The sequence below is a fragment of the Schistocerca gregaria genome, chromosome 3, assembly GCF_023897955.1.
Source record: "Schistocerca gregaria isolate iqSchGreg1 chromosome 3, iqSchGreg1.2, whole genome shotgun sequence".
NCBI classification, from domain to species: Eukaryota; Metazoa; Arthropoda; class Insecta; order Orthoptera; family Acrididae; genus Schistocerca; species Schistocerca gregaria.
Genome location: NC_064922.1, coordinates 341037 through 363051, shown reverse-complemented (window position 1 = coordinate 363051; position 22015 = coordinate 341037). Strand labels below are relative to the sequence as shown.

Below are 22015 nucleotides of genomic sequence, written 5' to 3'. Positions count from 1 at the left end.
TAACGAATGGGTGGGAAAGAGTAAGGGGCAGCGGCTGTGTGGAACGAAAACACAATTCCTCAGGGGGTGTGAGCGTTTCGAGATGAATCGTATATAAGTTATACTTGGTCGTCAGTGACCGTGTGGCCTAATGGATAAGGCGTCGGACTTCGGATCCGAAGATTGCAGGTTCGAATCCTGTCACGGTCGTGTTTTTCCAGTTCTGAGAAACAAACATACCGTTTTAATGTAGCAATTGTGCAGTACGAAACCGTCAGAATGTTGCTGTTGACCATTTTGTGCTTGAAGATGGTCTTGAGCTTGAAACACACACAAGAAGACCGGTGTTAACTAGCGAAATGGTCGGCAGAGTGCCCTCACCGCGAGGTTTGACTGGCACTTGCACATCTAAAACAACGTCGGAAAGTAACTCGTTCGGCTTTTGAGTCACGTCAAGTATGTGTGTTAATTTTGACGCCGCTAGCTCTGCAGATTGTCATGCAATTCCTTTACCTCTCAGAAATGATTATGAAATAAAAGTGAAGTACGTGACGAGTGTCGTTAGGAAAACATTAGGCAGCATGGAGAGATTCTGTATGGGACCAACCAACCCAAACGAGTACTGTGTGATCTGCTACCCAGGAGGTACCCAACGAGGCAGCATGGCTAGCTCAGTCGGTAGAGCATGAGACTCTTAATCACAGGGTCGTGGGTTCGAGCCCTTCGCTGGGCGGAATGGAATTTTTCTCCACTGCAGATGTAAATTACCGATTTTCTGATTAACGTGATGTAATGGAAATAGCAACTTTAAAATTTGCCTACGTCTCAATCAGTCGCAAGAAAACTGTATTTGAAGGTGAAGGTGATTTTGTAGACATGTGTGAAAGTCATGTTCTGAAGTGCAGGTGATTTTGTTTGGAGAGAACATCGGCTACGTGTCAGATGTGTATCCAAGCAGTAATGGGTCGCCATAGCTGCAAATATTAGTGAAAAATATGAAGTGTTGTCAGCTGAAGTCTGAAGATTCAGACGACCGTACGGACGAAGTACGCAAAAGTTCCGCTAGGCCGCGCCTCTTTAGCTCAGTGGTAGAGCACTGGTCTAGTAAACCAGGAGTCGTGAGTTCCATCCTCACAGGAGGAAGACGAATTTTGGAAATCAGTTGCGCGTCATGGCCGTATAGCAAACAGTATCTGTGATGGCGAACAATTAGCGAGAGGCGTTTTATTAAGAATTACTCTCAGATGTGATTAAGGCGAATGGCGCTGATAAAGCATTTGCCAAAGCGGTAGGGCATAAGGTGGGACGAGGCATTCTGAATTACATTTTATAGATGTATTTCTCACAAATCTCTGAGCCTCCCGCGGTCGACGTCTTCGTCGTCGTCGTCGTCGCCGCCGCCGCTTCTGCAGAATTAGCAAAACGGCCATCGTAGCAAATGCGGCGAGGGACACCCTGCCATCGATTCCGATTGCGCAAAGTGTGTGGTCTTGTTTTCCTGTCTATGTTTGGTCGGTCTCGTAAGAGGTTGAATGTAACGAATGGGTGGGAAAGAGTAAGGGGCAGCGGCTGTGTGGAACGAAAACACAATTCCTCAGGGGGTGTGAGCGTTTCGAGATGAATCGTATATAAGTTATACTTGGTCGTCAGTGACCGTGTGGCCTAATGGATAAGGCGTCGGACTTCGGATCCGAAGATTGCAGGTTCGAATCCTGTCACGGTCGTGTTTTTCCAGTTCTGAGAAACAAACATACCGTTTTAATGTAGCAATTGTGCAGTACGAAACCGTCTGAATGTTGCTGTTGACCATTTTGTGCTTGAAGATGGTCTTGAGCTTGAAACACACACAAGAAGACCGGTGTTAACTAGCGAAATGGTCGGCAGAGTGCCCTCACCGCGAGGTTTGACTGGCACTTGCACATCTAAAACAACGTCGGAAAGTAACTCGTTCGGCTTTTGAGTCACGTCAAGTATGTGTGTTAATTTTGACGCCGCTAGCTCTGCAGATTGTCATGCAATTCCTTTACCTCTCAGAAATGATTATGAAATAAAAGTGAAGTACGTGACAGGTGTCGTTAGGAAAACATTAGGCAGCATGGAGAGATTCTGTATGGGACCAACCAACCCAAACGAGTACTGTGTGATCTGCTACCCAGGAGGTATCCAACGAGGCAGCACGGCTAGCTCAGTCGGTAGAGCATGAGACTCTTAATCACAGGGTCATGGGTTCGAGCCCTTCGCTTGGCGGAACGGAATTTTTCTCCACTGCAGATGTAAATTACCGATTTTCTGATTAACGTGATGTAATGGAAATAGCAACTTTAAAATTTGCCTACGTCTCAATCAGTCGCAAGAAAACTGTATTTGAAGGTGAAGGTGATTTTGTAGACATGTGAAAGTCATGTTCTGAAGTGCAGGTGGTTTTGTTTGGAGAGAACATCGGCTACGTGTCAGATGTGTAGCCAAGCAGTAATGGGTCGCCATAGCTGCTAATATTAGTCAAAAATATGAAGTGTTGTCAGCTGAAGTCTGATGATTCAGACGACCGTGCGGCGAAGTACGCAAAAGTTCCGCTAGGCCGCGCCTCTTTAGCTCAGTGGTAGAGCACTGGTGTAGTAAACCAGGAGTCGTGAGTTCCATCCTCACAGGAGGAAGACGAATTTTGGAAATCAGTTGCGCGTCATGGCCGTATAGCAAACAGTATCTGTGATGGCGAACAATTAGCGAGAGGCGTTTTATTAAGAATTACTCTCAGATGTGATTAAGGCGAATGGCGCTGATAAAGCATTTGCCAAAGCGGTACGGCATAAGGTGGGACGAGGCATTCTGAATTACATTTTATAGATGTATTTCTCACAAATCTCTGAGCCTCTCGCGGTCGTCGTCGTCGTCGCCGCCGCCGCTTCTGCAGAATTATCAAAACGGCCATCGTAGCAAATGCGGCGAGGGACACCCTGCCATCGATTCCGATTGCGCAAAGTGTGTGGTCTTGTTTTCCTGTCTATGTTTGGTCGGTCTCGTAAGAGGTTGAATGTAACGAATGGGTGGGAAAGAGTAAGGGGCAGCGGCTGTGTGGAACGAAAACACAATTCCTCAGGGGGTGTGAGCGTTTCGAGATGAATCGTATATAAGTTATTCTTGGTCGTCAGTGACCGTGTGGCCTAATGGATAAGGCGTCGGACTTCGGATCCGAAGATTGCAGGTTCGAATCCTGTCACGGTCGTGTTTTTCCCGTTCTGAGAAACAAACATACCGTTTTAATGTAGCAATTGTGCAGTACGAAACCGTCAGAATGTTGCTGTTGACCATTTTGTGCTTGAAGATGGTCTTGAGCTTGAAACACACACAAGAAGACCGGTGTTAACTAGCGAAATGGTCGGCAGAGTGCCCTCACCTCGAGGTTTGACTGGCACTTGCACATCTAAAACAACGTCGGAAAGTAACTCGTTCGGCTTTTGAGTCACGTCAAGTATGTGTGTTAATTTTGACGCCGCTAGCTCTGCAGATTGTCATGCAATTCCTTTACCTCTCAGAAATGATTATGAAATAAAAGTGAAGTACGTGACGAGTGTCGTTAGGAAAACATTAGGCAGCATGGAGAGATTCTGTATGGGACCAACCAACCCAAACGAGTACTGTGTGATCTGCTACCCAGGAGGTACCCAACGAGGCAGCACGGCTAGCTCAGTCGGTAGAGCATGAGACTCTTAATCACAGGGTCGTGGGTTCGAGCCCTTCGCTGGGCGGAACGGAATTTTTCTCCACTGCAGATGTAAATTACCGATTTTCTGATTAACGTGATGTAATGGAAATAGCAACTTTAAAATTTGCCTACGTCTCAATCAGTCGCAAGAAAACTGTATTTGAAGGTGAAGGTGATTTTGTAGACATGTGTGAAAGTCATGTTCTGAAGTGCAGGTGATTTTGTTTGGAGAGAACATCGGCTACGTGTCAGATGTGTATCCAAGCAGTAATGGGTCGCCATAGCTGCAAATATTAGTGAAAAATATGAAGTGTTGTCAGCTGAAGTCTGAAGATTCAGACGACCGTACGGACGAAGTACGCAAAAGTTCCGCTAGGCCGCGCCTCTTTAGCTCAGTGGTAGAGCACTGGTCTAGTAAACCAGGAGTCGTGAGTTCCATCCTCACAGGAGGAAGACGAATTTTGGAAATCAGTTGCGCGTCATGGCTGTATAGCAAACAGTATCTGTGATGGCGAACAATTAGCGAGAGGCGTTTTATTAAGAATTACTCTCAGATGTGATTAAGGCGAATGGCGCTGATAAAGCATTTGCCAAAGCGGTAGGGCATAAGGTGGGACGAGGCATTCTGAATTACATTTTATAGATGTATTTCTCACAAATCTCTGAGCCTCTCGCGGTCGTCGTCGTCGTCGTCGTCGCCGCCGCCGCTTCTGCAGAATTAGCAAAACGGCCATCGTAGCAAATGCGGCGAGGGACACCCTGCCATCGATTCCGATTGCGCAAAGTGTGTGGTCTTGTTTTCCTGTCTATGTTTGGTCGGTCTCGTAAGAGGTTGAATGTAACGAATGGGTGGGAAAGAGTAAGGGGCAGCGGCTGTGTGGAACGAAAACACAATTCCTCAGGGGGTGTGAGCGTTTCGAGATGAATCGTATATAAGTTATACTTGGTCGTCAGTGACCGTGTGGCCTAATGGATAAAGCGTCGGACTTCGGATCCGAACATTGCAGGTTCGAATCCTGTCACGGTCGTGTTTTTCCAGTTCTGAGAAACAAACATACCGTTTTAATGTAGCAATTGTGCAGTACGAAACCGTCAGAATGTTGCTGTTGACCATTTTGTGCTTGAAGATGGTCTTGAGCTTGAAACACACACAAGAAGACCGGTGTTAACTAGCGAAATGGTCGGCAGAGTGCCCTCACCTCGAGGTTTGACTGGCACTTGCACATCTAAAACAACGTCGGAAAGTAACTCGTTCGGCTTTTGAGTCACGTCAAGTATGTGTGTTAATTTTGACGCCGCTAGCTCTGCAGATTGTCATGCAATTCCTTTACCTCTCAGAAATGATTATGAAATAAAAGTGAAGTACGTGACGAGTGTCGTTAGGAAAACATTAGGCAGCATGGAGAGATTCTGTATGGGACCAACCAACCCAAACGAGTACTGTGTGATCTGCTACCCAGGAGGTACCCAACGAGGCAGCACGGCTAGCTCAGTCGGTAGAGCATGAGACTCTTAATCACAGGGTCGTGGGTTCGAGCCCTTCGCTGGGCGGAACGGAATTTTTCTCCACTGCAGATGTAAATTACCGATTTTCTGATTAACGTGATGTAATGGAAATAGCAACTTTAAAATTTGCCTACGTCTCAATCAGTCGCAAGAAAACTGTATTTGAAGGTGAAGGTGATTTTGTAGACATGTGAAAGTCATGTTCCGAAGTGCAGGTGGTTTTGTTTGGAGAGAACATCGGCTACGTGTCAGATGTGTAGCCAAGCAGTAATGGGTCGCCATAGCTGCTAATATTAGTCAAAAATATGAAGTGTTGTCAGCTGAAGTCTGATGATTCAGACGACCGTGCGGCGAAGTACGCAAAAGTTCCGCTAGGCCGCGCCTCTTTAGCTCAGTGGTAGAGCACTGGTGTAGTAAACCAGGAGTCGTGAGTTCCATCCTCACAGGAGGAAGACGAATTTTGGAAATCAGTTGCGCGTCATGGCCGTATAGCAAACAGTATCTGTGATGGCGAACAATGAGCGAGAGGCGTTTTATTAAGAATTACTCTCAGATGTGATTAAGGCGAATGGCGCTGATAAAGCATTTGCCAAAGCGGTACGGCATAAGGTGGGACGAGGCATTCTGAATTACATTTTATAGATGTATTTCTCACAAATCTCTGAGCCTCTCGCGGTCGTCGTCGTCGTCGCCGCCGCCGCTTCTGCAGAATTAGCAAAACGGCCATCGTAGCAAATGCGGCGAGGGACACCCTGCCATCGATTCCGATTGCGCAAAGTGTGTGGTCTTGTTTTCCTGTCTATGTTTGGTCGGTCTCGTAAGAGGTTGAATGTAACGAATGGGTGGGAAAGAGTAAGGGGCAGCGGCTGTGTGGAACGAAAACACAATTCCTCAGGGGGTGTGAGCGTTTCGAGATGAATCGTATATAAGTTATACTTGGTCGTCAGTGACCGTGTGGCCTAATGGATAAGGCGTCGGACTTCGGATCCGAAGATTGCAGGTTCGAATCCTGTCACGGTCGTGTTTTTCCAGTTCTGAGAAACAAACATACCGTTTTAATGTAGCAATTGTGCAGTACGAAACCGTCAGAATGTTGCTGTTGACCATTTTGTGCTTGAAGATGGTCTTGAGCTTGAAACACACACAAGAAGACCGGTGTTAACTAGCGAAATGGTCGGCAGAGTGCCCTCACCTCGAGGTTTGACTGGCACTTGCACATCTAAAACAACGTCGGAAAGTAACTCGTTCGGCTTTTGAGTCACGTCAAGTATGTGTGTTAATTTTGACGCCGCTAGCTCTGCAGATTGTCATGCAATTCCTTTACCTCTCAGAAATGATTATGAAATAAAAGTGAAGTACGTGACGAGTGTCGTTAGGAAAACATTAGGCAGCATGGAGAGATTCTGTATGGGACCAACCAACCCAAACGAGTACTGTGTGATCTGCTAACCAGGAGGTACCCAACGAGGCAGCACGGCTAGCTCAGTCGGTAGAGCATGAGACTCTTAATCACAGGGTCGTGGGTTCGAGCCCTTCGCTGGGCGGAACGGAATTTTTCTCCACTGCAGATGTAAATTACCGATTTTCTGATTAACGTGATGTAATGGAAATAGCAACTTTAAAATTTGCCTACGTCTCAATCAGTCGCAAGAAAACTGTATTTGAAGGTGAAGTTGATTTTGTAGACATGTGTGAAAGTCATGTTCTGAAGTGCAGGTGATTTTGTTTGGAGAGAACATCGGCTACGTGTCAGATGAGTATCCAAGCAGTAATGGGTCGCCATAGCTGCAAATATTAGTGTAAAATATGAAGTGTTGTCAGCTGAAGTCTGAAGATTCAGACGACCGTACGGACGAAGTACGCAAAAGTTCCGCTAGGCCGCGCCTCTTTAGCTCAGTGGTAGAGCACTGGTCTAGTAAACCAGCAGTCGTGAGTTCCATCCTCACAGGAGGAAGACGAATTTTGGAAATCAGTTGCGCGTCATGGCCGTATAGCAAACAGTATCTGTGATGGCGAACAATTAGCGAGAGGCGTTTTATTAAGAATTACTCTCAGATGTGATTAAGGCGAATGGCGCTGATAAAGCATTTGCCAAAGCGGTACGGCATAAGGTGGGACGAGGCATTCTGAATTATATTTTATAGATGTATTTCTCACAAATCTCTGAGCCTCCCGCGGTCGTCGTCTTCGTCGTCGTCGTCGCCGCCGCCGCCGCTTCTGCAGAATTAGCAAATGGCCATCGTAGCAAATGCGGCGAGGGACACCCTGCCATCGATTCCGATTGCGCAAAGTGTGTGGTCTTGTTTTCCTGTCTATGTTTGTTCGGTCTCGTAAGAGGTTGAATGTAACGAATGGGTGGGAAAGAGTAAGGGGCAGCGGCTGTGTGGAACGAAAACACAATTCCTCAGGGGGGTGTGAGCGTTTCGAGATGAATCGTATATAAGTTATACTTGGTCGTCAGTGACCGTGTGGCCTAATGGATAAGGCGTCGGACTTCGGATCCGAAGATTGCAGGTTCGAATCCTGTCACGGTCGTGTTTTTCCAGTTCTGAGAAACAAACATACCGTTTTAATGTAGCAATTGTGCAGTACGAAACCGTCTGAATGTTGCTGTTGACCATTTTGTGCTTGAAGATGGTCTTGAGCTTGAAACACACACAAGAAGACCGGTGTTAACTAGCGAAATGGTCGGCAGAGTGCCCTCACCGCGAGGTTTGACTGGCACTTGCACATCTAAAACAACGTCGGAAAGTAACTCGTTCGGCTTTTGAGTCACGTCAAGTATGTGTGTTAATTTTGACGCCGCTAGCTCTGCAGATTGTCATGCAATTCCTTTACCTCTCAGAAATGATTATGAAATAAAAGTGAAGTACGTGACAGGTGTCGTTAGGAAAACATTAGGCAGCATGGAGAGATTCTGTATGGGACCAACCAACCCAAACGAGTACTGTGTGATCTGCTACCCAGGAGGTACCCAACGAGGCAGCACGGCTAGCTCAGTCGGTAGAGCATGAGACTCTTAATCACAGGGTCATGGATTCGAGCCCTTCGCTGGGCGGAACGGAATTTTTCTCCACTGCAGATGTAAATTACCGATTTTCTGATTAACGTGATGTAATGGAAATAGCAACTTTAAAATTTGCCTACGTCTCAATCAGTCGCAAGAAAACTGTATTTGAAGGTGAAGGTGATTTTGTAGACATGTGAAAGTCATGTTCTGAAGTGCAGGTGGTTTTGTTTGGAGAGAACATCGGCTACGTGTCAGATGTGTAGCCAAGCAGTAATGGGTCGCCATAGCTGCTAATATTAGTCAAAAATATGAAGTGTTGTCAGCTGAAGTCTGATGATTCAGACGACCGTGCGGCGAAGTACGCAAAAGTTCCGCTAGGCCGCGCCTCTTTAGCTCAGTGGTAGAGCACTGGTGTAGTAAACCAGGAGTCGTGAGTTCCATCCTCACAGGAGGAAGACGAATTTTGGAAATCAGTTGCGCGTCATGGCCGTATAGCAAACAGTATCTGTGATGGCGAACAATTAGCGAGAGGCGTTTTATTAAGAATTACTCTCAGATGTGATTAAGGCGAATGGCGCTGATAAAGCATTTGCCAAAGCGGTACGGCATAAGGTGGGACGAGGCATTCTGAATTACATTTTATAGATGTATTTCTCACAAATCTCTGAGCCTCTCGCGGTCGTCGTCGTCGTCGCCGCCGCCGCTTCTGCAGAATTAGCAAAACGGCCATCGTAGCAAATGCGGCGAGGGACACCCTGCCATCGATTCCGATTGCGCAAAGTGTGTGGTCTTGTTTTCCTGTCTATGTTTGGTCGGTCTCGTAAGAGGTTGAATGTAACGAATGGGTGGGAAAGAGTAAGGGGCAGCGGCTGTGTGGAACGAAAACACAATTCCTCAGGGGGTGTGAGCGTTTCGAGATGAATCGTATATAAGTTATACTTGGTCGTCAGTGACCGTGTGGCCTAATGGATAAGGCGTCGGACTTCGGATCCGAAGATTGCAGGTTCGAATCCTGTCACGGTCGTGTTTTTCCAGTTCTGAGAAACAAACATACCGTTTTAATGTAGCAATTGTGCAGTACGAAACCGTCAGAATGTTGCTGTTGACCATTTTGTGCTTGAAGATGGTCTTGAGCTTGAAACACACACAAGAAGACCGGTGTTAACTAGCGAAATGGTCGGCAGAGTGCCCTCACCTCGAGGTTTGACTGGCACTTGCACATCTAAAACAACGTCGGAAAGTAACTCGTTCGGCTTTTGAGTCACGTCAAGTATGTGTGTTAATTTTGACGCCGCTAGCTCTGCAGATTGTCATGCAATTCCTTTACCTCTCAGAAATGATTATGAAATAAAAGTGAAGTACGTGACGAGTGTCGTTAGGAAAACATTAGGCAGCATGGAGAGATTCTGTATGGGACCAACCAACCCAAACGAGTACTGTGTGATCTGCTAACCAGGAGGTACCCAACGAGGCAGCACGGCTAGCCCAGTCGGTAGAGCATGAGACTCTTAATCACAGGGTCGTGGGTTCGAGCCCTTCGCTGGGCGGAACGGAATTTTTCTCCACTGCAGATGTAAATTACCGATTTTCTGATTAACGTGATGTAATGGAAATAGCAACTTTAAAATTTGCCTACGTCTCAATCAGTCGCAAGAAAACTGTATTTGAAGGTGAAGTTGATTTTGTAGACATGTGTGAAAGTCATGTTCTGAAGTGCAGGTGATTTTGTTTGGAGAGAACATCGGCTACGTGTCAGATGAGTATCCAAGCAGTAATGGGTCGCCATAGCTGCAAATATTAGTGTAAAATATGAAGTGTTGTCAGCTGAAGTCTGAAGATTCAGACGACCGTACGGACGAAGTACGCAAAAGTTCCGCTAGGCCGCGCCTCTTTAGCTCAGTGGTAGAGCACTGGTCTAGTAAACCAGCAGTCGTGAGTTCCATCCTCACAGGAGGAAGACGAATTTTGGAAATCAGTTGCGCGTCATGGCCGTATAGCAAACAGTATCTGTGATGGCGAACAATTAGCGAGAGGCGTTTTATTAAGAATTACTCTCAGATGTGATTAAGGCGAATGGCGCTGATAAAGCATTTGCCAAAGCGGTACGGCATAAGGTGGGACGAGGCATTCTGAATTATATTTTATAGATGTATTTCTCACAAATCTCTGAGCCTCCCGCGGTCGTCGTCTTCGTCGTCGTCGTCGCCGCCGCCGCCGCTTCTGCAGAATTAGCAAATGGCCATCGTAGCAAATGCGGCGAGGGACACCCTGCCATCGATTCCGATTGCGCAAAGTGTGTGGTCTTGTTTTCCTGTCTATGTTTGGTCGGTCTCGTAAGAGGTTGAATGTAACGAATGGGTGGGAAAGAGTAAGGGGCAGCGGCTGTGTGGAACGAAAACACAATTCCTCAGGGGGGTGTGAGCGTTTCGAGATGAATCGTATATAAGTTATACTTGGTCGTCAGTGACCGTGTGGCCTAATGGATAAGGCGTCGGACTTCGGATCCGAAGATTGCAGGTTCGAATCCTGTCACGGTCGTGTTTTTCCAGTTCTGAGAAACAAACATACCGTTTTAATGTAGCAATTGTGCAGTACGAAACCGTCTGAATGTTGCTGTTGACCATTTTGTGCTTGAAGATGGTCTTGAGCTTGAAACACACACAAGAAGACCGGTGTTAACTAGCGAAATGGTCGGCAGAGTGCCCTCACCGCGAGGTTTGACTGGCACTTGCACATCTAAAACAACGTCGGAAAGTAACTCGTTCGGCTTTTGAGTCACGTCAAGTATGTGTGTTAATTTTGACGCCGCTAGCTCTGCAGATTGTCATGCAATTCCTTTACCTCTCAGAAATGATTATGAAATAAAAGTGAAGTACGTGACAGGTGTCGTTAGGAAAACATTAGGCAGCATGGAGAGATTCTGTATGGGACCAACCAACCCAAACGAGTACTGTGTGATCTGCTACCCAGGAGGTACCCAACGAGGCAGCACGGCTAGCTCAGTCGGTAGAGCATGAGACTCTTAATCACAGGGTCATGGATTCGAGCCCTTCGCTGGGCGGAACGGAATTTTTCTCCACTGCAGATGTAAATTACCGATTTTCTGATTAACGTGATGTAATGGAAATAGCAACTTTAAAATTTGCCTACGTCTCAATCAGTCGCAAGAAAACTGTATTTGAAGGTGAAGGTGATTTTGTAGACATGTGAAAGTCATGTTCTGAAGTGCAGGTGGTTTTGTTTGGAGAGAACATCGGCTACGTGTCAGATGTGTAGCCAAGCAGTAATGGGTCGACATAGCTGCTAATATTAGTCAAAAATATGAAGTGTTGTCAGCTGAAGTCTGATGATTCAGACGACCGTGCGGCGAAGTACGCAAAAGTTCCGCTAGGCCGCGCCTCTTTAGCTCAGTGGTAGAGCACTGGTGTAGTAAACCAGGAGTCGTGAGTTCAATCCTCACAGGAGGAAGACGAATTTTGGAAATCAGTTGCGCGTCATGGCCGTATAGCAAACAGTATCTGTGATGGCGAACAATTAGCGAGAGGCGTTTTATTAAGAATTACTCTCAGATGTGATTAAGGCGAATGGCGCTGATAAAGCATTTGCCAAAGCGGTACGGCATAAGGTGGGACGAGGCATTCTGAATTACATTTTATAGATGTATTTCTCACAAATCTCTGAGCCTCTCGCGGTCGTCGTCGTCGTCGCCGCCGCCGCTTCTGCAGAATTAGCAAAACGGCCATCGTAGCAAATGCGGCGAGGGACACCCTGCCATCGATTCCGATTGCGCAAAGTGTGTGGTCTTGTTTTCCTGTCTATGTTTGGTCGGTCTCGTAAGAGGTTGAATGTAACGAATGGGTGGGAAAGAGTAAGGGGCAGCGGCTGTGTGGAACGAAAACACAATTCCTCAGGGGGTGTGAGCGTTTCGAGATGAATCGTATATAAGTTATACTTGGTCGTCAGTGACCGTGTGGCCTAATGGATAAGGCGTCGGACTTCGGATCCGAAGATTGCAGGTTCGAATCCTGTCACGGTCGTGTTTTTCCAGTTCTGAGAAACAAACATACCGTTTTAATGTAGCAATTGTGCAGTACGAAACCGTCAGAATGTTGCTGTTGACCATTTTGTGCTTGAAGATGGTCTTGAGCTTGAAACACACACAAGAAGACCGGTGTTAACTAGCGAAATGGTCGGCAGAGTGCCCTCACCTCGAGGTTTGACTGGCACTTGCACATCTAAAACAACGTCGGAAAGTAACTCGTTCGGCTTTTGAGTCACGTCAAGTATGTGTGTTAATTTTGACGCCGCTAGCTCTGCAGATTGTCATGCAATTCCTTTACCTCTCAGAAATGATTATGAAATAAAAGTGAAGTACGTGACGAGTGTCGTTAGGAAAACATTAGGCAGCATGGAGAGATTCTGTATGGGACCAACCAACCCAAACGAGTACTGTGTGATCTGCTAACCAGGAGGTACCCAACGAGGCAGCACGGCTAGCTCAGTCGGTAGAGCATGAGACTCTTAATCACAGGGTCGTGGGTTCGAGCCCTTCGCTGGGCGGAACGGAATTTTTCTCCACTGCAGATGTAAATTACCGATTTTCTGATTAACGTGATGTAATGGAAATAGCAACTTTAAAATTTGCCTACGTCTCAATCAGTCGCAAGAAAACTGTATTTGAAGGTGAAGTTGATTTTGTAGACATGTGTGAAAGTCATGTTCTGAAGTGCAGGTGATTTTGTTTGGAGAGAACATCGGCTACGTGTCAGATGAGTATCCAAGCAGTAATGGGTCGCCATAGCTGCAAATATTAGTGTAAAATATGAAGTGTTGTCAGCTGAAGTCTGAAGATTCAGACGACCGTACGGACGAAGTACGCAAAAGTTCCGCTAGGCCGCGCCTCTTTAGCTCAGTGGTAGAGCACTGGTCTAGTAAACCAGCAGTCGTGAGTTCCATCCTCACAGGAGGAAGACGAATTTTGGAAATCAGTTGCGCGTCATGGCCGTATAGCAAACAGTATCTGTGATGGCGAACAATTAGCGAGAGGCGTTTTATTAAGAATTACTCTCAGATGTGATTAAGGCGAATGGCGCTGATAAAGCATTTGCCAAAGCGGTACGGCATAAGGTGGGACGAGGCATTCTGAATTATATTTTATAGATGTATTTCTCACAAATCTCTGAGCCTCCCGCGGTCGTCGTCTTCGTCGTCGTCGTCGCCGCCGCCGCCGCTTCTGCAGAATTAGCAAATGGCCATCGTAGCAAATGCGGCGAGGGACACCCTGCCATCGATTCCGATTGCGCAAAGTGTGTGGTCTTGTTTTCCTGTCTATGTTTGGTCGGTCTCGTAAGAGGTTGAATGTAACGAATGGGTGGGAAAGAGTAAGGGGCAGCGGCTGTGTGGAACGAAAACACAATTCCTCAGGGGGGTGTGAGCGTTTCGAGATGAATCGTATATAAGTTATACTTGGTCGTCAGTGACCGTGTGGCCTAATGGATAAGGCGTCGGACTTCGGATCCGAAGATTGCAGGTTCGAATCCTGTCACGGTCGTGTTTCTCCAGTTCTGAGAAACAAACATACCGTTTTAATGTAGCAATTGTGCAGTACGAAACCGTCTGAATGTTGCTGTTGACCATTTTGTGCTTGAAGATGGTCTTGAGCTTGAAACACACACAAGAAGACCGGTGTTAACTAGCGAAATGGTCGGCAGAGTGCCCTCACCGCGAGGTTTGACTGGCACTTGCACATCTAAAACAACGTCGGAAAGTAACTCGTTCGGCTTTTGAGTCACGTCAAGTATGTGTGTTAATTTTGACGCCGCTAGCTCTGCAGATTGTCATGCAATTCCTTTACCTCTCAGAAATGATTATGAAATAAAAGTGAAGTACGTGACGAGTGTCGTTAGGAAAACATTAGGCAGCATGGAGAGATTCTGTATGGGACCAACCAACCCAAACGAGTACTGTGTGATCTGCTAACCAGGAGGTACCCAACGAGGCAGCACGGCTAGTGGCATTCTGGCTTTAGCCGTCGCCGCGGTCGGACGTGCTTGTTGTTTACTCCGCGTACGTTAGCGCTATCGCCGGTGTTTGGTGTCTACGTGAAGTTAGCTGTACATTTTCGCTGTTATTTTTTGAGTGGTGTCTCTGATAAGTGTTTTTATAGTGCTTTCGTCCTTTCCACGTCTCGTGCTTCGCCGCAATTTCGGTTGTTGCCGGAATTTCGTCGGAACCGACGACCATGTCTGACACCGTCAGGAAGAATACTTTAGTCTTCTCGTTCGAGAAAGAAACACGGCCGGTCCAACCCACTGCGCTGGAAATCCACGATTGGCTGACTGAGGTAATCGGTATAAATTCTGACTCTGTTCATACCACGCAATTAGATGCTGAAAAATACTGTGTTTTTGTTAAATTTCTGAACTCAGTGACAGTCGATAAGTTGCTTGCAAAATGGGGTAATTCCGTCGAATTTGTTCATCGAGACGGTTCAAAAAGTAATGTATCTGTACGAAAAGCTGATATCATGTACACCAATGTCAGGATTTTGAATGTTCCAATTGAAATTGATAATCAGTTGATCAAGGACGCTCTATCTAAATATGGCGAAGTTAAATCTATCTATAACGAAAGATGGTCGAAGCTATACAAGATACAGTGTTTTAATGGCATTAGATCCGTTGAAATGGAGGTGAAAGCCAACATTCCGTCCCATATATCCGTTGCAGGCCATAAAGCACATGTTGTGTATTCTGGTCAGGAGCGCACGTGCAATATTTGCAATGAGACAGGTCATTTCCGACAAGATTGTCCGCGCCGTGTTTTTGTTCTTCGGAACAATCTAACACAGCGTCAAAAACTGACCCTCAGCGATGTCTTACCAAATAGCACTTCCCTTCTTTCGGTTAACGACAGTGGTGCATGTACTTCTGCAGTGCCCGCCATAACTACTACGGAGTTCCCTCCCCTGAGCGTCATTACATCACACCCTTCTGTTCCCGGTTGCGATCTCCAGAATAAGAAGCGACCGTTGGAAATGACCGATGACGGCTCGGACGGCGAGTCCGCCCGTAATTCGCCTTCCACCCGCAAGCAGAAGCAGTGTAATGCGGATGTGCTCGAGGAAACAAACAGTACATGTATTGACGTGACGACAGCCGCTGAGGCAACCCGGCCGCTGTCGGCGGCTGAACAGGTACAAACGGTCCACGGAGGGGACGCAGTAACGATTGTCGCGGAGACGGAAGAGGCGCACTCCGAAGCACAAGAGGTGACGGAGCGGAACCCAACTCAAGAATTTACAGACCCACAAACCGCCGACTCAGTCAGTGCTCTGGAGCTAGTGACGGAAGAACAAGGAAATGGCACTCGTAAAAAGGACGCTGTTGAGGCAGCTTCGGTCACAACGGTGGTAAAGATAGACAATCCGAATGACGGCGCGTTGAACCAAGATGTCCGAAGACGCCGACCCAAACCGCAACCTAATCTCAAAGCTTCCCGTAACCAAAGCAAACAACAACCAGCACAAGAGGAAGCGACGGCCAAGAACGTCTTGTATGAAATCATCACGGAAAGACCTAAGGAGGTACCTTCAAGTGACATTAGTGATGCAAAGCCCCTCGGTAAAACTAAAACCCGAGATGTTCGGAATCCTGCACCAAAATGAGGCTGTAAGATGAAAAAAAAAAAAGGATTTTGTTGAACCAGTTTCATTTCTAATTGTACTACTGTCTTAGTCATATTTCAGAGGAACCAGATGAAGTGTTTACCGAGCTTCAAATACTGACTATTCTTTTAGATGTTTGTTTAAGCAGAGTCGTTTCTCCCTTCTAGGAGCTGCACATCTCTTTTTTTTTATTAATATTTTGTTATCTTTTTAATCACTTATTTACTTTCTATGCAAACTAAATGTCCCAGGCATATACAATTACGACTATCAATATTAACAGGATTACATCCGTGACTAAAGTTACAGCGCTCAAGGATTATTTATATGAGTCAGGGACGGACATTGCTTTCCTACAGGAAGTAGTGCTGACTAATCTTACAGTGCCTGGATATTTGGCGATTTTAAATGTCTCACTTGACACCAACGTCGGTACAGCAATTTTAGTCAGGGAGGGGATTCCTGTCTCGGATATCGAGAGGTTGGACTCCGGCAGAGCGATAGGTATAAAAGTCTTTGGTTCTACCCTTATCAATCTGTACGCCCCTTCTGGCACATCCAATAGAATGGAAAGAGCACAGTACTATAAAGAAGAAATCATTTATTTATTACGGAAAAACCCAAAAGATCTTATAATAGGCGGTGATTTTAATTGTGTGATAAATAAGAAAGACCAGGTTCCGAATTTTAATACCTGCAATGAACTGAAGCGTTTCGTCACTGTTTTACAGCTTAAAGATGCTTGGGAAATAATGTATCCCACATTTGTGGCATTTACATTCCTAGGTCCTCACTCACGTAGCAGGATCGACAGACTCTACATATCGCAAAGTCTAGTTAGCTCCTTCATTAAAGCAGAGACGATTCCAGTTTACTTTTCTGATCATAGCTCCGTGCTAGCTTCCATCAACCTTACTGCGCAACCCACTCGCCGTTTTAGAAGTTCATGGCACCTTAATACGTCACTGATGCAGGACAACGGATTAGAAGAAAGTTTGACAGAAGCGTGGGCATTGTGCCTCCGCTCTGCAGATAGACACGTCTCAGTACTAGACTCGTGGTGCAACAGGGCAAAGCCTAAACTGAGAAAAGTTCTCATCCAGTATAGTGTACAACGATCGAAAGACATGAAAAATTCCATAGAATTTTATTATACCATGCTGCGCAATTTATATGAGCAGGCAAACACTTCCAACGTCCGTCTGGCAGATATCAAGCAAACTAAGGCCAAATTGCTCAGTCTTAAAAGACAGCAGATGGAGGGTCTGAAATTAAAATCCAAGGCTAAGACAGTCGTGGAGGATGAACATGCTTCCTTGTACCATCTACTGAAGCACGAAAGAAACAGGAGACGCACCTTCATTGACGGACTTCAGTCTGAAACTGGCGAGACACTCACGACTCAGAGAGACATCGTCAATGCAGTGCACAAATATTACGAAGACCTATACACTGCCAACCCGGTATGTGAAGAGTCCTTCGATGAGTTCCTTAGTTACATAGCTCCACAGGTCTCGGACGAGGAAAACGAAGACCTTCTCGTTGAGTGTACTAACGAAGATATCCACAGAATCATCTGCAAATCTCCTCTGAGGAAATCGCCGGGACCGGATGGTTTGCCTGTTGAATTTTATAAACGATACTGGCCACTGATTGGTGACATGTTTACCCGAATGACGAACGAGGTGCTTCAGGGAAAGCATTTACCTGCTGTTTTTAAAGAGAGCACAATAGTACTAATCCCAAAAAATGCTGCAAAAAGAAACCTCAACAACTTTCGTCCTATCTCCCTGTTAAACTCCGATTATAAAATCATCGGCAGAATTTTAAACAACAGACTCTCACAGTTGGCCAAAAAGATAGTAAGTCCATACCAGTCCTGTGTGCCTACCAAGAGCATTTTCAAAAGCATAGCTGAATATAGAGATATAATTGCAATCACTGCTGTGACCACCATAAAATGTGCTATCATGTTTATTGACTTCCAGAAAGCATTTGATCGTGTGGATCATAGATTCCTTAGTGCCACACTGAACAAAATAGGTTTTAATGAGCGAGTCGTAAGTGTGATCAGAAATGTTGCAACAGGCATCAGCGCTTGTATATCAGTTAACTGCCAGAGGACAAAGCAGATTCAGATCAGGCGCGGCGTTCCTCAAGGAAGCCCCCTTTCCATGTTCCTATTCGTGCTTTCATTAGAACCTTTCCTCCGCAGTGTTCATGCCACTCTAACTGGCATCACATTATCTGGTCACCGAACAGTCATAAACGCCAATGCCGATGATGTCGGAGTCGTCCTGCGAAATCCCGACGACATTTTGAAATTGGAAACGCTAATTAAAAAGTACTGTAGAGTCTCCGGAGCAGGTGTCAACGCAAACAAAAGCAAACTCCTAAACCTGCGGGGTTTTCAACATACCACCTTAGCCTGGGCCACAATGGTCACCCAATGCAAAGCACTAGGAATAACACTGACACCTTGTCCGTTAAAAATGGCAGCTATCAATTGGAGAAATACGTCGGGACAACTTCTTGGAACAACAAGGGAAAACCTCCACCGTAACATGAACCAAGTTCAGAGGGTGATTTTCATTAACCACTGCATTCTCTCCAGGAGTTACTTTATAGCACAGATCTTCCCACTGCCGAAAATGATTGGAAAAAAGATAATGTCTACCATTGCCAGCTATCTTTGGAGAGGGGATATATTCAGAGTCGACGCAAAAACTGCGACCTTAGATCCCAGGAATGGAGGTTTGGGGTTAGTTGACATCAGACATAAGGCGTCTGCGCTTTTTATAAAAAGGACCGCCACTATCCTTAGCGACCACGCTGATAGCATTACAACTAAATTATTTGAAGTTGTCAGGCCTGCCAGTTTACAGGCGCCGGTGAATGTGCAAAAAATAAATAACCGGCTCCAGTACGTTCGTGTATATTTTGTGGAATTCAGCTATCTCGGCGGTGTCATCATCAACTCACGACGGATCACGGCCCGCGATATTCTGTGCCATCGAAAGAAAATGGAGGGGAGAAACAAATTGGAAAGTAAATACCCACACACTGATTGGGACGCCATATGGAAAAATATTAATATGCGTGGTCTACCATCGGACGTCAAGTCAGCGTGGTATAAAACAGTGAATGAGACCGTAAGCACCAATGAAAGGTTACATGCAATCGGCGTTAGCGACACGAACCTATGTCTCAAATGTAAATTGATCGACACGTTAGTGCACCGATTCACATGCGGTGGCAATCTACAACTCTGTAATTGGATTAGGGAACAACTGGCTTTTCTTACGAGATCTTCGGTGGAAAATTTTCCCCCTGTTACATTCCTCAGGCCTCAGACTTGCTATTTTCCAGCAGCAAAAAACAACTCGGTCCATTGGTTAATGGGACACTATGTGAATTACGTAATTAATCACCTGGGAAATGACAATTCCACTGATTTTTACATGTACTTGAAGTGTGCTTTTTATAACGCCCTGAAATATAAAGACCACAAGAAAAACTACGGCAATATGCTTAAAATTGTATTCGAGCGACTGGGCATTGGTTGACAAGCCAACGAGATAAACAAAAATCGTTTATTTAAGCGAAACGACGCTTAAACAAAAACAATTGGGGAGAAGTACAATTTTACAGTTTCATATTACAATCACTTATCCTCTGCTGGCAAAGAAGGCTATTTTGTTTATTGCACAGAAGAAGCCGAAGCCGAAAGCCAGTATCGCAGGGTTAAAGATAAATTGTTTTCTTATACATTCATTTTATGACTGAGAAGGAAGTCTCATTTGTTTCCATGGAAGGGAACATACTTTTTTATTATTATTATTAATTTCAAGAAGGAAAGGAGGCTATGGAATTAGTGCCTTAACATAAAATTCCTTCTTCACATTCCATGAAGATTTTTCTTTTACATTAAAAAAAATAACAAACAAACAAAAATAATAATAATAACAATAAAAAAACTAAACAGAAATTAAAAAAATAATATACAGGTTCAGTGTCCACTACTTCCTACAACTTTATTATATATTACAAAGAAGTATGCTAGGTTGCCGAGAAGCAGTGGATGAAAAAAAAAAAAAAAAAAAAAAAAAAAAAGCACTAAAGCTATAACCTTCAATCTCTATTGCCTCGGCATGACATAAATTTTTTGTTTCAAGTGAAGCATCTTTTGGTTCAGGATTTCGAAGGCAAAACAGCATATATCTACTTATACACAAGATGTAAAATTTCTTATTGACAACTATGATAAAGACACGCCTCAGCAACAGGACTGGGTGGAGACATCGCGGCCAGGCCTCGAGATTTTGACCCATCAAAAAAAAAAAAAAAAAAAAAAGTGGTTAAGGCGTCTGACTCGAAATCAGATTCCCTCTGGGAGCGAAAAAAAAAAAAAAAAAAAAAAAAGCTCAGTCGGTAGAGCATGAGACTCTTAATCACAGGGTCGTGGGTTCGAGCCCTTCGCTGGGCGGAACGGAATTTTTCTCCACTGCAGATATAAATTACCGATTTTCTGATTAACGTGATGTAATGGAAATAGCAACTTTAAAATTTGCCTACGTCTCAATCAGTCGCAAGAAAACTGTATTTGAAGGTGAAGTTGATTTTGTAGACATGTGTGAAAGTCATGTTCTGAAGTGCAGGTGATTTTGTTTGGAGAGAACATCGGCTACGTGTCAGATGAGTATCCAAGCAGTAATGGGTCGCCATAGCTGCAAATATTAGTGTAAAATATGAAGTGTTGTCAGCTGAAGTCTGAAGATTCAGACGACCGTACGGACGAAGTACGCAAAAGTTCCGCTAGGCCGCGCCTCTTTAGCTCAGTGGTAGAGCACTGGTCTAGTAAACCAGCAGTCGTGAGTTCCATCCTCACAGGAGGAAGACGAATTTCGGAAATCAGTTGCGCGTCATGGCCGTATAGCAAACAGTATCTGTGATGGCGAACAATTAGCGAGAGGCGTTTTATTAAGAATTACTCTCAGATGTGATTAAGGCGAATGGCGCTGATAAAGCATTTGCCAAAGCGGTACGGCATAAGGTGGGACGAGGCATTCTGAATTATATTTTATAGATGTATTTCTCACAAATCTCTGAGCCTCCCGCGGTCGTCGTCTTCGTCGTCGTCGTCGCCGCCGCCGCCGCTTCTGCAGAATTAGCAAATGGCCATCGTAGCAAATGCGGCGAGGGACACCCTGCCATCGATTCCGATTGCGCAAAGTGTGTGGTCTTGTTTTCCTGTCTATGTTTGGTCGGTCTCGTAAGAGGTTGAATGTAACGAATGGGTGGGAAAGAGTAAGGGGCAGCGGCTGTGTGGAACGAAAACACAATTCCTCAGGGGGTGTGAGCGTTTCGAGATGAATCGTATATAAGTTATTCTTGGTCGTCAGTGACCGTGTGGCCTAATGGATAAGGCGTCGGACTTCGGATCCGAAGATTGCAGGTTCGAATCCTGTCACGGTCGTGTTTTTCCAGTTCTGAGAAACAAACATACCGTTTTAATGTAGCAATTGTGCAGTACGAAACCGTCAGAATGTTGCTGTTGACCATTTTGTGCTTGAAGATGGTCTTGAGCTTGAAACACACACAAGAAGACCGGTGTTAACTAGCGAAATGGTCGGCAGAGTGCCCTCACCTCGAGGTTTGACTGGCACTTGCACATCTAAAACAACGTCGGAAAGTAACTCGTTCGGCTTTTGAGTCACGTCAAGTATGTGTGTTAATTTTGACGCCGCTAGCTCTGCAGATTGTCATGCAATTCCTTTACCTCTCAGAAATGATTATGAAATAAAAGTGAAGTACGTGACGAGTGTCGTTAGGAAAACATTAGGCAGCATGGAGAGATTCTGTATGGGACCAACCAACCCAAACGAGTACTGTGTGATCTGCTAACCAGGAGGTACCCAACGAGGCAGCACGGCTAGCTCAGTCGGTAGAGCATGAGACTCTTAATCACAGGGTCGTGGGTTCGAGCCCTTCGCTGGGCGGAACGGAATTTTTCTCCACTGCAGATGTAAATTACCGATTTTCTGATTAACGTGATGTAATGGAAATAGCAACTTTAAAATTTGCCTACGTCTCAATCAGTCGCAAGAAAACTGTATTTGAAGGTGAAGTTGATTTTGTAGACATGTGTGAA

The 22015-nt window shown here is 45.4% G+C and overlaps 24 non-coding genes across 24 annotated transcripts; all 24 read left to right on the top strand.

Moving 5' to 3' along the window:
* The first annotated feature begins 116 nt into the window (after nucleotides 1–116).
* Nucleotides 117–189, top strand: Trnar-ucg (transfer RNA arginine (anticodon UCG)). Its single transcript has one exon. It is a non-coding gene; the product is annotated as a tRNA-Arg (tRNA).
* Nucleotides 190–639: 450 nt separating this feature from the next.
* Nucleotides 640–712, top strand: Trnak-cuu (transfer RNA lysine (anticodon CUU)). Its single transcript has one exon. It is a non-coding gene; the product is annotated as a tRNA-Lys (tRNA).
* Nucleotides 713–1050: 338 nt separating this feature from the next.
* Trnat-agu (transfer RNA threonine (anticodon AGU)) lies at nucleotides 1051–1122 on the top strand. Its single transcript has one exon. It is a non-coding gene; the product is annotated as a tRNA-Thr (tRNA).
* A 508-nt stretch (nucleotides 1123–1630) lies between these two features.
* On the top strand, nucleotides 1631–1703 carry Trnar-ucg (transfer RNA arginine (anticodon UCG)). Its single transcript has one exon. It is a non-coding gene; the product is annotated as a tRNA-Arg (tRNA).
* A 1426-nt stretch (nucleotides 1704–3129) lies between these two features.
* Trnar-ucg (transfer RNA arginine (anticodon UCG)) lies at nucleotides 3130–3202 on the top strand. Its single transcript has one exon. It is a non-coding gene; the product is annotated as a tRNA-Arg (tRNA).
* Nucleotides 3203–3652: 450 nt separating this feature from the next.
* Nucleotides 3653–3725, top strand: Trnak-cuu (transfer RNA lysine (anticodon CUU)). Its single transcript has one exon. It is a non-coding gene; the product is annotated as a tRNA-Lys (tRNA).
* Nucleotides 3726–4063: 338 nt separating this feature from the next.
* Nucleotides 4064–4135, top strand: Trnat-agu (transfer RNA threonine (anticodon AGU)). Its single transcript has one exon. It is a non-coding gene; the product is annotated as a tRNA-Thr (tRNA).
* Nucleotides 4136–4637: 502 nt separating this feature from the next.
* On the top strand, nucleotides 4638–4710 carry Trnar-ucg (transfer RNA arginine (anticodon UCG)). The gene has a single exon. It is a non-coding gene; the product is annotated as a tRNA-Arg (tRNA).
* A 450-nt stretch (nucleotides 4711–5160) lies between these two features.
* Nucleotides 5161–5233, top strand: Trnak-cuu (transfer RNA lysine (anticodon CUU)). Its single transcript has one exon. It is a non-coding gene; the product is annotated as a tRNA-Lys (tRNA).
* A 903-nt stretch (nucleotides 5234–6136) lies between these two features.
* Nucleotides 6137–6209, top strand: Trnar-ucg (transfer RNA arginine (anticodon UCG)). The gene has a single exon. It is a non-coding gene; the product is annotated as a tRNA-Arg (tRNA).
* Nucleotides 6210–6659: 450 nt separating this feature from the next.
* Trnak-cuu (transfer RNA lysine (anticodon CUU)) lies at nucleotides 6660–6732 on the top strand. The gene has a single exon. It is a non-coding gene; the product is annotated as a tRNA-Lys (tRNA).
* A 338-nt stretch (nucleotides 6733–7070) lies between these two features.
* Nucleotides 7071–7142, top strand: Trnat-agu (transfer RNA threonine (anticodon AGU)). The gene has a single exon. It is a non-coding gene; the product is annotated as a tRNA-Thr (tRNA).
* A 508-nt stretch (nucleotides 7143–7650) lies between these two features.
* On the top strand, nucleotides 7651–7723 carry Trnar-ucg (transfer RNA arginine (anticodon UCG)). The gene has a single exon. It is a non-coding gene; the product is annotated as a tRNA-Arg (tRNA).
* A 1426-nt stretch (nucleotides 7724–9149) lies between these two features.
* Trnar-ucg (transfer RNA arginine (anticodon UCG)) lies at nucleotides 9150–9222 on the top strand. Its single transcript has one exon. It is a non-coding gene; the product is annotated as a tRNA-Arg (tRNA).
* Nucleotides 9223–10083: 861 nt separating this feature from the next.
* On the top strand, nucleotides 10084–10155 carry Trnat-agu (transfer RNA threonine (anticodon AGU)). The gene has a single exon. It is a non-coding gene; the product is annotated as a tRNA-Thr (tRNA).
* Nucleotides 10156–10663: 508 nt separating this feature from the next.
* Nucleotides 10664–10736, top strand: Trnar-ucg (transfer RNA arginine (anticodon UCG)). Its single transcript has one exon. It is a non-coding gene; the product is annotated as a tRNA-Arg (tRNA).
* An 858-nt stretch (nucleotides 10737–11594) lies between these two features.
* On the top strand, nucleotides 11595–11666 carry Trnat-agu (transfer RNA threonine (anticodon AGU)). The gene has a single exon. It is a non-coding gene; the product is annotated as a tRNA-Thr (tRNA).
* A 496-nt stretch (nucleotides 11667–12162) lies between these two features.
* Trnar-ucg (transfer RNA arginine (anticodon UCG)) lies at nucleotides 12163–12235 on the top strand. Its single transcript has one exon. It is a non-coding gene; the product is annotated as a tRNA-Arg (tRNA).
* A 450-nt stretch (nucleotides 12236–12685) lies between these two features.
* Nucleotides 12686–12758, top strand: Trnak-cuu (transfer RNA lysine (anticodon CUU)). The gene has a single exon. It is a non-coding gene; the product is annotated as a tRNA-Lys (tRNA).
* Nucleotides 12759–13096: 338 nt separating this feature from the next.
* Nucleotides 13097–13168, top strand: Trnat-agu (transfer RNA threonine (anticodon AGU)). The gene has a single exon. It is a non-coding gene; the product is annotated as a tRNA-Thr (tRNA).
* A 508-nt stretch (nucleotides 13169–13676) lies between these two features.
* Nucleotides 13677–13749, top strand: Trnar-ucg (transfer RNA arginine (anticodon UCG)). The gene has a single exon. It is a non-coding gene; the product is annotated as a tRNA-Arg (tRNA).
* A 6939-nt stretch (nucleotides 13750–20688) lies between these two features.
* Nucleotides 20689–20760, top strand: Trnat-agu (transfer RNA threonine (anticodon AGU)). Its single transcript has one exon. It is a non-coding gene; the product is annotated as a tRNA-Thr (tRNA).
* A 507-nt stretch (nucleotides 20761–21267) lies between these two features.
* Trnar-ucg (transfer RNA arginine (anticodon UCG)) lies at nucleotides 21268–21340 on the top strand. The gene has a single exon. It is a non-coding gene; the product is annotated as a tRNA-Arg (tRNA).
* Nucleotides 21341–21790: 450 nt separating this feature from the next.
* On the top strand, nucleotides 21791–21863 carry Trnak-cuu (transfer RNA lysine (anticodon CUU)). The gene has a single exon. It is a non-coding gene; the product is annotated as a tRNA-Lys (tRNA).
* Nucleotides 21864–22015: the final 152 nt, after the last annotated feature.